Source organism: Ylistrum balloti, unplaced genomic scaffold (assembly GCF_031769215.1).
Source record: "Ylistrum balloti isolate Yb309-2 unplaced genomic scaffold, AGI_CSIRO_Ybal_v1 Utg369806, whole genome shotgun sequence".
NCBI classification, from domain to species: Eukaryota; Metazoa; Mollusca; class Bivalvia; order Pectinida; family Pectinidae; genus Ylistrum; species Ylistrum balloti.
This window is the reverse complement of record NW_026781981.1, coordinates 644,668-659,217: the sequence shown is the minus strand read 5'-3', so window position 1 is coordinate 659,217 and position 14,550 is coordinate 644,668. Positions and strand designations below refer to the sequence as shown.

The following is a 14,550-nucleotide window of genomic DNA, read 5'->3' as shown; positions in this document are numbered from 1 at the left end:
TTCAGTAGAATGACAATCAGGATGAAATTTAATGTCTTTCAATAATTCGTTAAATCCTATAAGGTAATTTGATAAATCGCTGGCACCAACGAGAAGGTGAGAGGAGGAATTATTGTCGCCAAGAAGTAGGTGGGTGGGGTGGATTAATTATCTTATCAAGGAGAAGGTGGGTGGATAAATTATTGTCATCAAGGAGTAGGTGGAAAACATATTGTCACCAAGGAGTAGGTGGGTGGATTAACCATCTTATTAAGGAGTAGGTGGGTGGATAAATTATTGTCATCAAAGAGTAGGTGATTTTGGGGATCAGAATTCGTCAAAAAGTTCATACTGGTTTGATGATATCATTTTTATCGTTCCTGAAGATTAAAGACCCAATATACGTAAAAATCACTATATATATATATAACTTTATCTTATTTTCCCCGTAATATATGTAACAAAACAAATACTTTCCTTTAATTAAAGAAAATAAAACTGACTGTTTGATGGGACCCACAATAATTTTCGTAGTGATGACATTGCGCATGCGCATATTCCGCGTGTGTAAACATGGCAGACACAGTACAAACGTTCACCAGTCGCTTCTTTTTTTTTCAATCATACATCAGGCCGGTACTGAATTCTTACGTTATAATTGTGCGACGTATCGTTTCTAAACTAATTATTCCTTCTAATAATTTCCCAAAAACTGAATGTTTATCACAGGAATACCTCAAGTCTACGACAAGACTTCGCAAACAATGTTTGTAAACAAAAACTTACCGTAGACATATCTGCATGTGCTTCCTCTTTAAGTAGAAACCCCAACTCATGCGAGATTAGGTCATGAACTTTCCGACGTGGTTCGGCAACAATCGTAATTTTGATGACGGCGTGTTTAAAATGGAGGTGTGTTTACAAATAGCGAGTTTCAACTGCTCATATATCAATACTTTATGCACAAAGTCATGGTAACTATTGTTTGAATAACTTAATTCTAACTACATCTTAGAGAATATCTCAATATTTATGTGTGATTCTACACTAAATTTTTGGTGAATGTTACGTATATTGGGGCTTTAACGCAGCCAAGTTAAATGTTTTCAAGTTTTGTGTAAACGCACTATTTATTTAACGTACAGACAGGTCACTGCTACAGGATGATGGCACATGAAGAAAGAAGTCAATCTTTGATCGGATAATTAAATTTGTTATTAATCGCCAGAGACCAAGTGTAATGTGTACGATGGACCGATACGCCGTAATTAGCCTTGTGTTACACAAATGTGACTTTCTACTCTGTGCATGTATTGACCGATTTCGTCAGAAGACGTGCCGATGTTTTGACAAAAAAAAACATTTCGAGACAACAAATGACTTTTCCTTGCTTTAAAATTGAATGAACTGAACAATCGCTTCAATTCAACCGAAATTTCGACTCCATGAAATTCGAGTCATCCGAAAAAAAATTGACAAAGATCGATATAGAATGAAAAAAAAAATGGAATGTCAAAATTATTTCGACTCAAACGGAATTTCGATATAAGCGATTTCGAGACAACGACTTTCAAATGAATATATCATATAGTGTTATGAACGTACAAGATACGTTATTCACATTAAAGGACAGAATAAATATACTGTCTGACGAGAGCATGTTTATAAGTCATGCATAATAACATGAAATACTGTCGAATATAAAAGACAATTATCAGTGACAAAAGGTGCGTTTTCTTATCGAGTTCATAGTCTTATCAGTCGTCTTGCTCGTCGCCCGAAGGCGAAATTATGATATTGGTAACACTTAACTATTACCTAACAGCCCTTCGGGTATCAACTGTTACTGTTGTATTTACCGAGTACCGACACTATCCACGTGGACTTAACTGTTCACTTACCTCACCCTTACAGTATAACTAGTCTTAAATTTGAGAGTTGCACGTTCGCTGGCAGCTCATTAGACAAGTACGATTAATAATTCTAGATTCGTGAGACTGGGTCCAGTCCAGACGATATGACGAACTATCGGTAACACTACCAAAACACCCGAGATTCTTCTTACCTCGGAACATTAGGGGTTTGAAATAAAGAAACTTGACTTTGATCTTTTCTGATATCTGCTATTTTTATTTCAATCGTTACAGCGTTTATTCAAAATAGAATATTGCATTTATACTTGAAATTCTCCCACTGGTAAATATCCATTACACAGACCGGAAATGTCTAAGACTGACAAGTCACTTGACTGAAGTGATTAAAATTCGATAAAACATCGGTTTTGGATCTTACTCAAAAGGCAGCAATTAATAGATATCTTATTATTTTGATTTCAATGCATGTGTTGTAATTATTTTAAACAGTATGGCAATTAATTATTTATCTATCAATAATCTTCTATTGTGCACGTTCACGTAAGTGGTTCATAACAAGGTGTTACATTCACTATTGTAGAATGCGTTTCCTGGTCACTGTGTTGTGTATGTCTACGGCATGGGGATACCGCTTTTTTTCAAGATGAGATTCCCATCGGTAATATTGTACCCCATCCATGTAAGATAAACCACATCTGGCGAGGTGTCGGACATATGAATCCGCTCGGAGGAGGTAGTATAAATCCTTTCGGTGAGGACTGCAGGAAAGCTGGAATGGTACGTTAATTTCAAATATATTTTTGTTATTGTCAGGGTAATGACAAGCAATTACAGGCCATAGAAAATTTTCAAGTATTTCTATATACTTTTCAGTATTGATATTACTAATGACAATTATGAGAGCTCCCACACCATGCTATGTAATACAACCCCATATCACTAAACTCAGACGTATCCCTCGGCCGGGGTTTAGACACACAGGAATTGATTTCAACTTTGCATTCATCACTACAAATAATTGTTTTCCAAAATTCTTCAACAGTTTTGTATTTAATCATTTACTCCGTGCCAGTCGTTTTTTTTTTATCTAAGTATCACGAATTCTAATGACATTCTGGACAGCCCGTTTATGGAATTCTTCTTAAAGTTTTCTCCGATAAGTATACGTACGGGTTGCTTACTGGATTTTGTTTTCATTAAAAATATAGGTAAGGTCATTTATAGATCGCTTTCTTTCAGCTTTAACAATACTGCAAAGTTTACAGGTACCCGACATGAGAGTACTTTTGGCTTACCTGGCAGTCTGGCTTTCTCTGTCGATCCACGCTGTTTAAACTTGAATAACACGATAACCAGTTTTTATAGAATGCCTTGTTTTCTCTGATATCTTTTTCTATCCGATTCCGGCTTGAAACAATAAGCAAATTACATTTTCTTTCCGTCAGATACAGCTACCTCCGTTTTTCGGCCATTATTTTGACAGGACCAACAGTAAACAAAGCAGACGACTGTATACTTCCGGTGACGTACCAGTATGACCTCCGATTTTAGAAACTCGAAATTGTGTAAGAAGAGCGACAACTCTTCCTTATCTTTTGGCACGTATCTGATTATCATTAAGCGTTTCAGTAAAGAATGTTTTTCTCACCGTTTACTTCTCTTGTCACGCTTATTTTTAACTTAAATATGACAAGCTTCTTAAAATTCATATGTACTTTTCGTTTTTCTAAAATGATCATATTATGGAATTTTCGAACTTACTGAATTATGGGGCTTCTTTGTATCCACATTTTTCTTTCAATCACTTTGCATTTTCCTCAGTCTCTTTCTAGGTTTGAAATTTAGGACCTTAACATCAGTGGTAAGTCCTAGAAGGACGAAATAACTGTGCGATGCAGTTTACTTTGTTAGTTGGCTCTACTGAATCTGATCAAACTTTGTAGTAAAAAGTGCTATTCACTTGTGAGTCTTTTGTACCGTCTGTGTAATGGTTTATTTTTTTAAATTGATCAACCACTCGATGTCATTAAGAAACCACGTATAATTGTGTAATTTTAAGGTAATGTTTTATGTAGCAATAAGATATTTTTTTATTATTTTGTAATTTTTCCTTGGCATTTTTTTATTTTATTTTATTTTTTTTTCTGTTTTTTTTTTTTTTTTTTTTAAATTTTGTTATTTTGGATCCATGTTGTGTTAGATTCGAAAATAGTGAGACCATACCTTGCACAAAAATAATTAACATTCGTATGTATAACTATATAACATACTTAACGTACTTTGTACCTGCGCCAAATTTGTTGGTAGTACATAATGAACATTTGTGATTTTATCGATCTTAGCTGATACTTTATCAGTGTTTACATCTACAGAATATATTTATTCAAACCCTCCGATGTTCCGACCATATTAATCCTCTGAGTGCGGTGTCGCACACAAGACTATCACCAGAGACTTCCAGTACTATGTCTTGTGACCATCGTTTAACTTGTCCCCACGTCCATCCCGCTTCCTTCATTTCCTTCTCGGCCGACCGACTCCAGGTCTTCCTGGGTCTTCCTCTCTTCTTGCCTGATGCCGTTCATCTCACTGCTGCCCTTGTGATGCAACCCGGATGCATCCTGCTGACGTGTCCGATCTACTGCCATATTCTGCGTTTTATTTTTTGTAACAGGTGTACAGTGTTGGTTTGTTCTCCTGTATAATTCTGCATTGGATATAGTACGAGGCCAGAATGTTCTCAACATTGTACGTAGACATCCTGTCTGGAAGATATCCAACTTATTAATGATGCTGTTGGTTATCTTCCGTGACTCAACACCATTAAGAAGGACCATGAGGTTATTGCTTTGAAGTACCTTACACCTGGTCGTGCTGCTGATCTTGGTCGATGATCCAGATATTGTTCAATTATTCAAACACTCCTCTGGCTTTTATAAGTATAAACTTTATTTATTTTACAACAATTGCCGAACAAGTTTTTTTCAGCTTAGACTCATCACTCTTGTTGGCCCGGACGTCAACAATTTATTTAATATGAATCATGTAATGGTCTTCGTAAATTGATCAAATTAAATATCAACAGTCAAAAGACTACGTTATATATGTATATAGTTTATCTAATTTATGAACAGTAAGGAGTTTCCTCCCCTTAATTCTATCACATTAATGTACATACACTATGTATATGCATTATGTCACTCTGAGGAGAGGACTAAGATAGGCCGTGCCTAATGTTCAATCTAATTGACATTTGTTTTTTGTCAGCAAAATTGGTTGAAATTGGAATTGATTTGTGTTCCATATACTTTTAAATAAGGTATTTATATTTTATTAGTATCATTGGAACAACCCAGAGGATCGCTTGGACTACACGGATCGTTCTGGACTGAATGTGTATTATGACCCCAATCGAATGTTACACGATTCGAAAATACTGACGATAGGAATGGAGTACCTTGAAATTCCACCTGGTGAAGAGTTAGTTTCGTTCGAATCCTGGTACAGTAATGAATGTACCTCGCGTTATTTGTCTGGACCAATGTACGTGACGTGGGCTCTGAATTACATGACCATATTGGTAAGGTATTTTCCTTTATAAATACGAGATAACTATTCCAGCACATTTAACTGGTAATATATCACACGAAGAGAATAATGAAATTATTTCAAATTAAATTGATGAATCGAGGTAGAAAAATATCCAAGCCTCAAAATGATTGTCAGTATATTCATGTCGTTCCGGACTTTACCGGAGACGAACGCTTAAACGTTAGAATATAAATCTCATAATTGATAAATGTTTGAATGATGACCAATTCCTGGTCATCGGTTTATGAATAAATAGAGGATATTGAATTATGTTTTCTGTAGACAAACCTTCTAAAATATTATCTATGTCTTTGCTCCATCCATACCCATTATAGTAGTATCTTCCTTCAATTGTTGAAATTGTGGTCTTTGACGATTCATGCAATAAACTGTAGAGGGCGAACACGTCAAGGGGAGGTAATTTGTAAATAATAATAAGTAGTCATTTCTGGATTTGTGTTTTTTGTACCGATCTATATGATTGGTCAATTTTAAATGATGATCTGTGTATTCTATTTTCATTAATGTTAGCCTGCAAAATGTTATTTATCACTAGTTAAAAATAGCATTGTTATCGGTGTGCTATTTCTCTATATTTCACTGGCAAAAATGCAATAATACATTTTTCATATTTCCAAATATTTACGAAATGCCTTGAATACCAAATCTACTAACCATAGACTTTTGATTTATTAAACACGGCATTCTTCGATTTATCTTTATCATGTAAAGGATATGAACACGTTCACTACGCCTAGACACGACACAAAAGCAAAAATCATACAAATTCACTTTTTGAGCGAGACACTCTATCTAGTGTACGTTTCAAGTCTATAGACATCATACTCTGGCATACAAAAATGCAAAACAATAGCGGTACTTGGGGATGAACAAAGAATGAAAATAAAACACATACATTTCTAATTGTATGCTAAAATCCCTTTTCTGATTATTTAGGACGAAAACAATCACTCTAGCAGTACAGAAACGGTGTGTGGTTTAGAAATATTACCAATCAAGAACGTTTTGAGTATGATAATTTTCGTAATTTGAGTAAGTAATGTAATTTTATGTACATTTTTCACTTCTCTTGATGGTTTGGAATTAATGTTTTTGCATCTGTTTCCTGTAAACAGACACTAATTATTCAAATATTTCTATTATGTAAACAAGTATACCTTTAACTCGCCAAAATAGCAAATCGAAAGTGAATTGTCTATACAATGTCTATCAATATTGATATAAAAATAATCACACGTGATTCTGCTGTCCTAGGTATGCGCCTCCTTTAGAAATCTTACCTGGGGATGATCTGAAGTCAACATGTACATACCGCTCGGTGGGTAGGGACAAGACGACTTTCCATGGAGATGGAACTGGAGATGAAATGTGTTTCGTTTTCTTATCCGTTTATCCAGCTGAAAACGTAAAGGAGGATGCTTGCCTCTCTTGGAAGAGTGTTGATTTGTGTAAAATATTGAGTTTTTCAACAGAATTTCCGGTGATAGATGACTGCAACGTAAAAACACTCCTCAATCCATTTCATCCAGACTTTATCAGCCTGTCCACGAACCTCAAGAAATTTTGCAAACCTTTCGGTATTTGTACTGAAGAATGCAAATATTTCGTCAGAGATTAATTGAAGAATAACAAGTGTTTTAGTGGCGAAACGAGGGAGCTTTATCAGCACATGTCCATAAAATTTGCACCATTCCTCGCGGAAGTTTGAGCGGCCATCCAATCTTGCGATACAAAGCTTGAAATGGACACTTGTAAGGAACAGTGTGACGTCATTGATCGGGGAGAAAATTACGAACAAACTCATTATTTGTAATCGTTGGACGTCAATGTTTCTATTTCTTTCCAACAGTGCCCCTTGATGTCGTCTTCACACAGCATGGGTTGTAGACATTTATATACCTGTACGATTTAAATTTAATTAATTTAAGTTGATACAAAAGTGAGCTCTAGTTATCTCGCCATGACAGCCACAGAGTAGTACAATTTTCTTTTATATATTCCTAATTAGGACTTATGTATGAGGTCATGATTAAAAATAGTCTTAATCAGATCACGTGACATCATTGACCAATGGTCAGTTGACTTCTTTGTAAGTGATCACTCTAGAATTAATTAGAGGAGGAGGAGAGCAGTTGGATGCAAGCTCTAAACTTTCTTTGCTTCCATTTTCTGATGCGTGCCCTGTTTTTTTTAATTACGTACATTTCTTGTCGTTCTACTGTTCGTACTCAAAAAGCTACGATCACGGAAAGGTGTTCACAGGAACTTAATTGGCTGGACAATCAGTTTTCGACTTCTTTGCGGACCCAGGAGCTATTACGGCTTTAGGCGCCATTACGGCATTAGTGATCAAGGGATAGTCTAATCATGAGACCTCGCAGCAGCTCGAGACCTGCTCCGTACGATCTCTCTTTACCGGAGAATTGGACTGCGAATACTGTTTCCCAGGATACATCGCGCCAGGAAAATCAAGATGGCGTCGCAGCATCACTTGACCAGCTGTCAAATGTTATACTATCTATGCGGGCAGACATGACTTCCATGCAACAAAGAATGTGTGCAATTGAACAACAAGCAACGGACGTTGTTTATCATAGTGGACACGTGGAAGCGCCAAGTAGAGACAACTTCACTCTCGCTTCGGCTATGTCGGCGTTCCATCCTGGAAGCACTAACTCCCCGTCGGAGGTTATTCAGACGGTATCTACCCGAACACAGTTTGGATTTTAACCGAGTCCCTTCCGTTTGTGGAAACCATTTCACCGACTTTACGGAGACAAATTGTGGAAGGTAAGGATGTTAACTTAGCCGCGTTGTTGATTCCTTACTACAACCCTGCCCACGTTACTCCAGACAAGCCAGACCCCCGATTGATGAGAACCCTGTCTATAAGTGAATTCGTACAAGCCTTCAGCACATATAAACACGTCATGTGTCAAGCGTTCCCGCGAAGACGTTATGAACTTGACCTATATGAGAGTTATATTGTGGATATGGCGTCTCGTTATGGTGGTACTGGGTTTTACGAGTATCACAAGCAGTTTAGTGCTAAGGCTGCAGCACATCTGCGATACCAGAATACCATGGTAGATTGGTCGATTCGGAACAACACTATGTTTTGTAACATTTTTACTAACTTGGCCCCAGTATCTTGTACATTGTGTGACAGTATCAGCTATACTGTAGGTTTTTGTCCACAAATGTCACTTCCTAACAATACGGACAAGCGAAAGGCCAGCCAGTCTACAAAATCGTCATCCCACGACTCATACGGTAGACCAAAACTAGTGTTCAAAGTGTCGAAAATCTGCAACAATTTTAATGACCGAGGTTGCCGTCGCCTTTGTTGCAATAATCTACATATATGTTTGCTGTGCAAGAAAGACCATGCTAAGCGTAATTGTGCTCAGCTGGCGAAAAACGACTATGCCCCCCAGAACAAACAGCGTCAAGGGAATCAGTAGGGGGGGACAGACTTTGGTATCGACGCCCATTAATATCTCCGAGTTGGAACGAGAATTACTCCCCCACCCAGAAAGGGATTTTGTGTCGTTTTTGTTAAACGGGTTGCGGCATGGATTTCATACGGGTATCAAAGTTCTTCCTACTAAGACTCTTGAGTGCAAGAATTTGTTATCAGCTAGGTCACAGCCTAACAGTGTGGAGAAACTGATTGCATCAGAGTTACAGAAAGGATTCCTGATAGGCCCATACCACCATTCCCCTTTCGATACTTATAGGATAAATCCCATTGGTATTGCAGAAACCAAATTTGCCGGGCTGCCCCCGGATGTCGCCGACTCGTGATTAGTCATACATAATCAGAAGAACACCTGCTGGGCTCCCCCCCTCCCGGGTTCACCTGTGTACATCTGTATTCCAAGGTAGCGGAACACCTGCCGGGCTCTCCCCGGGTGTCCCCGTATTGTATTAGTTATGCTTACCCAATCGTAATAGTCATTCTTTGATAGAAAACACCTGCCGGCTTACCTCTTTACCCCCAATTCATACTTTGGGCTGATTTTCTGTTATTTGAGTTATAAACTAGTTTATAACTTCTTTCACAGTTCACCTGCAAGGCTATCCTCCGGTTTTATTAACTAGCTTGGGCCTTCTGAGAGTGCATTACTAACAGGCTCATTATGATGGTAGCTTATAATAGGACAATACAGAGTAGCCCCTGAGTTTTGCCAAATTATATAATGTAGATTCGGTTCAGTAATAAACCAAGCTATTGACATTGGGCTTTGTTGTTTTGTATAAAATAAAGTATAAGCTAGTTCTGACTGTGAAGCACTATCATGTACGACGGTAAACAAGACTCTGTCGCTTTGAATCGTCTATAAACAATAAGCATAGTTCCTGTCTATAATACAGCTGATTTCCGTAGTACATATAAAAGTGTATGTATGAAAATAATGGTATTCTTTTAGTAAACAAAGTATTCATGTCAAAACAATATCTGATATAAAGAGATGATTATACGAAAAAAACGAAGAAGTTCAGTATTTCCCGGTGATATCATTATAATGACCATAACACTTACCCATAATAGACATCAACCTGGATCTCTGGGAAGCTGTCGACATTATGTACGAAAACCGTAATATTGGGAACAAGCCCTGAAAAATCGAGTAAAATGTGATATCTAAAAATTTAAAATAGGAAAACTAAAATCATTACACTTGTTATGAAAAATATACACTTTATTTATTTCACAACAACTGCGAAACAGGCTTTAAGCTTACATTAATCGCTCTTGTCAGCCCGGACAGAAAGGCTTATTGTGGGAGGAAACCGGAGTACCCGGAGAAAACCCATGTAATCGGTTAGTTGACCCCATACCCTTACACGTCCGTGCCGGGAATCGGACCATGGACGCCTCGGTGACAGTCGAGTATGTTACCACTGCACCACTCGATTATAGAGATCAGTGGGAGGTTTTCATTGCTGTCTCGCTGTAGTAAATTATCGAATTGAGCTACTGATGTATCGAGCGAATGGCTTCAGACATTAATTTCATGAAAAGGTTAGTTAGTGTTCCTCCCTTTCTGTACCTCAACATTTGGTTATGTTGATGTTGATTTTCCTACCTCGTTCCTCTTGTTCTCTTACATGTACACCACTCTGAAGGAATTATCTAGTTCTGGGATGTCGATTAATCCAATTATTGGCATATATTCCATGTATCCTAAGCGACTCTTAATTAAAATCCTTAATATTCACCTAATAGATTTTTATATAGAATGTGCTCTTATTTCAGATTTCTTGCTTATTGTGTCTTTAGAGAAAATTACGAGCGGGGATAATCATCTGTAAAAATGCGGATTAACACGAAGATTTATCTGCAATGTCGTTATTACTTTTTACGTTGCTGTAAAAATACCTACTCAAGTGATTTTAATCCTAATAAAGATCTATTTAAAGAGAAAATATCAGATAATCTATTGTTATTATTATTAATACCATCAAAAGAATAAAAAATCACCTTGTCATGACATACAGGAAAACTGTTATGTTCTTGTCTTGGAAAAATGATAGGTACATAATGTGTATTAAGATTACGGTACCCTTTTTGAGGAATAATTCTGAAAATAATTTTTGGCAATATTCATATCGCCAATTATAAAGTGATAGTATAGCTTTTTATTAGTGGTAAGTTAATGAGCTCCTTTAGTAATTTATCAAACCTCCCCTTATTACTCGCTATATTTTTTCTAAAACGTACTTTGCGTATTAATGCAAATAACTTATTAATTTTGAATTTTAGCATTTGACGTATACAAAATGCAGTTAAAACATCTGCAATTCTAACAAAAAGGAGTTTACCGCCGTGTCTGAAAACAGAACGAGATAAGATATTGATAAGGAGAGAATTTTGTGTTTGGAAATAACTTTGGTAGTCTGAAATCAAACCTTTCACGAAAAAAGTTTCCATGTTTGTCTTTTCATTCGGGGTGGGTCTTATCGAAGAGTTTATCAAAACAGATCACACATATCTTACAGAATCCTTCAGTTTCAGTTATATGTAAATTGTTGACATCTTGTTTTTGAATAACAAAAGATTTATTGACTATTCTATTATATATACCCCCAAAAATTTAAATGAATGTTCCGTTGTTTATGCGGCGGGTTCCGTTGATGTAGCAAAAGACACTTAACCTTCTGGAACACCTGGTCTTATTCTCATTAGATGTTTTCATCGACTTTGAGTATGTGTTTGCTGAGTTACAGAAGGGTTGTATAACACCCTGTCGTTGCTGGATGGTCTAAGAACAATGCAGCTGTGCTATATCATGGTCTATAAAATTTCATTATGTAGCCTTAATTGGATTGATTTCACTAGAGCGCGCAATATGATATTCGCCTGCGAAGGTCTGACTCTTCCATTAAAATATTCCTTAATGATTGTAAGTGCGGTCTTTATGTATGCTAATGATGTAAATATTCTATTCTATGTAAAGAATGCATATTGATAATAATTCTTTTACATAAAGCATTCTTATCTGTCACTTGTTGAAATGCTTATTTATTTCATTGAAGTGGCTGACACCCTTTCGTCGTCGTATTATAACCTTGAACATGAATTTGTTTCCCCAACTGGTGAAGTTGACTAGTATTTATGACATGCTACTCTTGTTGGGGAACGTGATTCTAAATAAAGAGCTGTATATACATGATGACAAGGTCCTTTTACTCGCTTACGTTAACATTAGTGACAGACTCTTAACCTAACTATAGGGCGTTTTATTCCATGTTACATTTTAACTTCATGTTATTTCCAGATATTCGTCAATATCCCTTAAAGTCTTCGTCGAATTTGATGATAAGATCTTTCAACAGGCTATTGGCATATTCATGGTAACAAACTCTGCCCCTCTCTTGACTGACGTTTTTTGGTTTCATACGAGGCTGAAATTACCCAAGTCCTTTTCAAAACCAGTCACAAAGACCTTGCCAAGTCTTTAAATTCCACTGAAATTAAAATCAAGGACATGACTTGCGTTCACAGCAAACGACATTTCACTTGGAAATATGATGTATGGGATCAGTTAAAATCCCTTATTGTGAATATTTCCTTCCTAGATATGAATAACCTTAATCCTTCGATGCTCAAATGACGTAGATAATTCAAGGGCTTTTATCGAATATTACGATTTCTTGGATGGATGACAACTTCTTATGAAAAAAACAGTTTTGAAAGAAATATGAAGAACATAGCAAAATTTATTAAAATTTTGTTTGTATTCCATTCCGTTGTACGATATGAGGTTCGCTGTGTCATGTTCTTCTCAGTATTCTCGATAATATTATGCGAGTAGGGACAAATAACATAACGATAATACTGAACAGTAATTCTACATTCTGAACGGTGAATTATCAACATTTAACAGCAAATGTCCATATTGATCATTACTGATCAGACTAAGAAACAGAGAGAATGAGAGAATGTTACATTGATAAATACATCATAAACTATTTCTGTCGAATTACACCACAGATATTAGATAAGTAAACCAAGAACACAGTGAACACTTGAAGAGAGAATTCCACACAAGGAACTCTGAACAGATATGAACAAGATGCGAAGATCAGAAACGTCGATTTTAAACATTCAGCGCGGAGATGGACAAGGACGATGCAAATGTCACGAACAACGACCTCAATTTTGCAATGCTAAGTATGACAAGGATCTTAAATTTTCAACGTTGTGATGAACATGGACAAAGCAAATGTCCTCAGGTTCTGTACTAACTTAAATATTGTTATCAGCGCATATGATTCCGAAACTTCGTATTTCTGTCCATGCTTACATGCCACGTCTTGTCCACCTACCATTCAACTCTAACCTTTTAGAGTAATTGAATACAGTTGATTGCACTTAATAATGCAACATGTAGGCAATGGACCGGTCATGGTTTAAAAGCAGATCTACATCAGAGGTTAACATTCGCGCTTCTTATCATATATAAGAAAGTTATGTCCAACATCGCCTTAGATTAAGATATAGTTCGTGTAGATAAAGATGTGTAGATAAATATATAGTATGTGTAGATAAAGATATAGTATGTGTTTCCATCATCCGTAGGCGTCTAGAGCACGACTCCTATACCTTTTGTTGTAACCTCTAGACCAGCTTGTGCAATAGTGTATAGCTCGGAGTAAATCTAAATTGACGTTTACCGCAGGCTGGTTAGGTTCCTATGGTATCTAATGGGATTGAAACTTTAAGTTTAATGGTATTAGGTAAGTGTTTTCTAACCAATGGGATGATATGTTATCATTTACATGTGATACTAGCAGTATGAACTCGACTTCGATGTAAGGTAGGCTGTTGTTCTGTTAGAAATATGTGGATTTTGCTTCAAAATCCGCTATTAATTTACTGTATTGTCTGCATTGATTTGTTTGGGTCTATCCACAACTTCAACACTGAAGTATAAATGGTTTTTAATTTATAACTGTAAATCTTTCCAACGTTTGCAGTTTTTTTTCACTTCTGTGTTATCAGTATGTAACATCGTAGGAAGAATACTATCAGTTTAAAAAGAGATTTTTTTTTTGAATGGTCAAGGTTAACAGAGAAAGCTTATAATGCCTAGTTCAGTTAATATTTGTCTGTTTAGCTTTTCGACTCGGTATCGATTACGTTCATATTTTCAGGGAGACGTAAATTTACATAAACCATGTGCAGAATTTTTCCAAGATCCAAGTGTTAATTTTAAATTAGATGATGCATCCTGTAGTTTATGTTATGAAGCCAACTTACAAGAAACAGGCATCTTAACGATAGGAAATTATCGATTTATTCTCGCTAAAATCCTGCAAAAGATTTTAAAATATTTTTTTTAAACAAAATGACACATTTTTGTGGAAGTCTTCAACCTTATCAAAGGAAACGTATTAAACGGCAATGCTATTTCTGATCGTGAGGTATTGTTGTTCAACAAAACGAACAGTGCGTTTCACTGGGAATTCATTTATCAATATTTTCAATTCATATCAAACATGGTCATTCATATACAATCATGGATTGGAAACTGAGATAAAAGCTGTACGATAATAGTATTAGTAGGTTAGAAAA

General features: G+C 36.3%; 1 pseudogene; it reads left to right on the top strand.

Moving 5' to 3' along the window:
• The first annotated feature begins 2,434 nt into the window (after positions 1-2,434).
• Positions 2,435-7,278, top strand: LOC132544674 (uncharacterized; annotated as a pseudogene).
• Positions 7,279-14,550: the final 7,272 nt, after the last annotated feature.